General features: G+C 35.4%; 1 long non-coding RNA gene across 5 annotated transcripts; it reads right to left on the reverse strand.

Moving 5' to 3' along the window:
* Window positions 1–801: 801 nt before the first annotated feature.
* LOC125585138 lies at window positions 802–4,417 on the reverse strand. Of its 5 annotated transcripts, none has more exons than XR_007322055.1 (4): window positions 2,693–3,790; window positions 2,336–2,574; window positions 1,638–2,002; window positions 802–1,258 (listed from the first exon to the last, which is right to left on the reverse strand). It is a non-coding gene; the product is annotated as an uncharacterized LOC125585138 (long non-coding RNA). The 5 variants fall into 5 exon arrangements; XR_007322056.1 differs by having other exon boundaries at window positions 1,638–1,746; window positions 2,693–3,784; XR_007322057.1 differs by having other exon boundaries at window positions 1,638–2,471; window positions 2,693–4,417.

Below are 4,417 nucleotides of genomic sequence, written 5' to 3' on the forward strand. Positions count from 1 at the left end.
TAAGGGAGTTGGACGAGTGGACGGGGAGCTGGGTAAAGCTACCTCGCAGCTCGATCAGCTGGAACGGAGCAGCAAACCTCAAGTGAAGTGGTTCAGCTCAACTAGCTGGGTGAGCTAGCTAAGACAGCTAAGTCATCTGGGACAATGAGCTAACAAGCTCTGGGAATGTGGCAAGGGTATGATCTGTCAATGTTGCATAGATCTAGATAGAATGGCTTAGGGGAACGGAACCTCTGATTGTATGACTTGGTCTAGGTTCAGGATCGACCTTGAAGCTAGCTGGCAGTTGCGTTTACTGACCAGTAGCTGAGGAGATCTGACCAGACAAGTGTTAGATTGGATTTAGTCCAATGGTTAAGTAGATACTATTACGCTGCGTATGTGTTGTATTGACTATGGTAGGAAAGACTATGGTAGTCTTGAGCTAAGATCTGAGTTAGCCCTCGCCTATGGGCGATGTTTTAAATAAAAGGCAAAAATTTTTAGAGGTTCGGTCCGGGTATGGACTGAGCGACGTGAGGCATCGACCGCGGTCTAGTAGGCCAGGATCGGGTCTTACATGAATCATTTTCTTGTTAATTTTATTTAAACTTGATGAAACTAAAAAGAAAATATCATAAATAAATTTTCCACCCTTTTGTTTTTATAAAAGTTTCTTCTATTATTGAATTTTTTATATTTTTGAATTATATTATGTATTGTCACTAAATTATTATTTGTTGGCTAATTTTATATTTTTAAAACTCTGTTGACTAATTTTGCATTAACCTTATTGTTCTTATAAGAAAAGTCAACTCAGTATATATATCAATGAACTCTTATTGTTTTAACTTAGATACAAAATTAAAATTATAGTGCTCTCAGTTACATATAAATATTGTTGTAAATATATAAGGTCGAAGTACTGGGTTTGTCCATCATGATGTCGTTGGTCAATTTATAATATGGAACTGTAAAGTGATCAGACCTTTTTCATTATTACAAAATGGAGTTGGTCGCTTTTAGAATCATAGAAGAAATCATCATGCTCTTCTTCTATATCGACTATTTCATCACCATTGAAGGCACCTGCGGCAACAACGTCCGCTCTTCTTAGTCTCTCCATGCGTTCGACGGCAAACTCTATTCTTAGATCGGATGTCATAGTCACCGTTAAGACTCGTGCTTTCGTTTATGGTGCAGTGTTATGCTTAGAAAGCGGATCCTCTCAGAAAAGAGGAAGACGCGTTGAATGTCCGGGGTGTCGTGTACGTTACACCTGTCGAAAACATGTGTATAAATATACAAAAAGATAAATATCCAAAATTTACACATCAGAAATATAAGCTAACATAAAAAAAAGCTAACATCAAACTCTTGAACAACTACGGATAGTTTTTTCTTTAAGAATTTCAATTCAACTTATATACTATTACATAATGCTATTACAATGGAATCTCTTATGCAATCATGGAATCAACAAAACTAAACCTCATGAACCTTTCAAAGACAGCATATAACAAAACTACAATAGTTTGTTTGTAGTTTTCTCGTATACAGAAACGGCCTGGCAGGAAGCTCGAGAATTACATAGAATTTTGAGATCATTAAAATGAAAGAAAATACTCCAAGAAAAAAAGTGTGAGTGAGTATTTTACCAAAAAAAAGAAAGTGTGAGTTAGCAAACTGGTTAAGATTTCTGGGAGAGGATACAACTTGACCCATGTTTCACTGTCAATGCATTCAGCTCACAATAACACCTGTTATCTATAAAAACTAAAATGTCATCAAAATGCAGGCCGAAAGAGTATTGTTGAATAATGGCCCAAGGCATGCTATGTACGTAGTGGATGGTACAGATTTCCCGGACCCTTCCCCAAAACGAAATTTAAGCGTTGACCGTTACTTTTAATTAAGTTGGCTCCTTTACCACATGCAGAATTACAAACACTAAGACACCATAACCACCATGGCTATCGGACAAGTTCAAAACCACCATATCCCCAGAAGATATATACACTTACTGCATGACAAAGCAGAAAGGTATGAAGCAAACCTCTTCCCTCCACATACATCAATGCTTTTTAAAAGTTTAACAAAATTTGCTTAGCTAGGTAATCACAGAGCATAAACATGCAAACATAAAACACTAACAATAAAATAATTTTTTATGAAAAAAGAAACCACAAAACACCAATGAAACCTACAAATTTCGAACAAAGACCAAAATTTCACAACGACCCACAAAATTCAACCTTGCAATTCAAAAATCCTAATAAATCTAGAACCAGGGGTGGCTTGAGTAGAAACAAAGATGCATGAAAAAATACAGGAAAGTGAATCGATGAGGTGATACCTTCTTCAACTTCTTTGTCTGTGATGCCTTCACCAAATACCTGAGAGAATCTCCAATCCAAAGGCCACGAAGCTCCGACCTCATCACCACCTTTAGTTCTCTCCTCTCAGACACTCTGCTGTCCCTCAGATACAATCTACAAACAAATCAACGGAGCTAGAGTTTAACATGAGCAATCAGAAAGAATCCGTTGAAGATTCTTGCGAGCTCGAAGATGGATTTCTTCATCTCCTTCTTTCCTAAAGCATTCGATCAAGTAGTATCAGATGCTTCCCAAATTTCAACAACACAACATACGCACACAACTCAAATATTATTAACAAAAAGAGTCTTTTTTGTTGCTCTTTGATTCCAAACCTTGAAGTCGTGTTGTTCATCGCTGGAAGATGAGATATTTATACTCGTAGCTTCAATCGGTTACGTTGGGAACCGATGAGATCGATTGAATGCTTCACAGTGAGAGGAGTGGGTTAAGAACATAAAACCTCGGATTCAAGTACATATTAATGCAAGGTTGAGACGTATTAATGCAAGGTTGAGACGTTACGGTGAATTGATGGGCGCTTTAGTTTTCTGGAACTTTCGTCTGGTAATCGACGAAGGTTGAAGGTGAAAAGATGAAGAAACCTAATACTTCACCGGGCTTGATCTAACCGGACTTGACCTAATGTTTTCTAAAAGCCCAATCGGAAGTAGTAATAGAAAGCCCAACACATATAAAGAAACAAAAACTTTAGTTCGATGTTTTTATAGCTGCCACGTGGCTTAATTTGCCCTATGCTAGTAGATGAGTTGGAGGGCTTTGCGCAGAGCACAAGCCTACTTTATATATATAAGATATACACTAGAGATATCGATTTCTAAATCTTCACTACTTCAAGCAAAAGGAGTGAATCCCCAAAGGAGCAACAATGATGGAACAAAAATGAGTGAATCACTTTTCACATACGTGACTGATAATATACGGTCCATATCATTATGAGAACAAAAATGATGGGCCAAAATTAGTGAAAATAGGATACGGAATTTTCGAAGTATAGACAATGTATTTGGTATATACACAATATATAAGAAATTATGAAACTGTATAAATTCATTATATTTACTATGAAACGAATTAATAATTTTGAAAAAAAAAACAGTATAGATCATGTTAATCCCGCGCAAAGCGCGAGTGGTTAAGTATTTAAATACTTTATAGGTGATTCACATAGAAATGGAGTATGAATATATTGTAGGTTAGCATGTTCATACAAATGTATTGTAGGTTAGTATGTTCATATCGTCACTGTAAACAACTATTCGTATAAATGTTTTTGTCTAATGTCAAGGTATTTAGTGATTCAATACTGGTACTTTAATGCTTAATTATGAATTTCTTCTACAGGTTTTATAATTTAATTCGTAAAAGCTTATAATCAGTAGTGGAAGAGTCAACGCGGAATATTAAATGACCATACGAATTTAAAGTATTAGTGTAATGTAATCACATTATTATGTGAATGAGTCATACCAATGTCATTCCTTAGTAGTTATTCTAGTTGTGAAAGGGTTAATTTAAAAAGAAGCTGAGAAAGACTATCATGTTGACATATCAGCAAAATGGTAGTAGTGTAAATAATCTACCAATTAAAGGTTATTTTTTCAAATTGCTTTCCTATTAATAATAAGTGGATATTAATAATAAGTGGATGTATTATCACCACCACAATGTTCTCAGAGAAAAAAACTAACTTGTTGTCAGTGGCGAAGCTAAGACTTAGGCACATGGGTCAGTTGATCCCGGTGAAATCTATGTAAAACAATTTTTTTACCTGTATTTAACAGAAAAACTGAAAAACGAATATTACAAAAAATCAGACAATTGACCCATGTAATACATGTTTGTTATGAAATTGACTCTCTTAAACATTTTGGCTGCCTCCACCACTGTTTGTAGTCTTAGGAATGATTCTCAAAAACTGATGTGTCGTCACCATATACATTCTCACGTAACACATTAAATTAATACACATTAAATTAATCTTCTTATGTATATTGGTGTTAACCGTAAATGCCATCAGTCAGCGTATATAGTAGTTA

This window comes from Brassica napus, chromosome C4 (genome assembly GCF_020379485.1).
Source record: "Brassica napus cultivar Da-Ae chromosome C4, Da-Ae, whole genome shotgun sequence".
NCBI lineage: Eukaryota > Viridiplantae > Streptophyta > Magnoliopsida > Brassicales > Brassicaceae > Brassica > Brassica napus.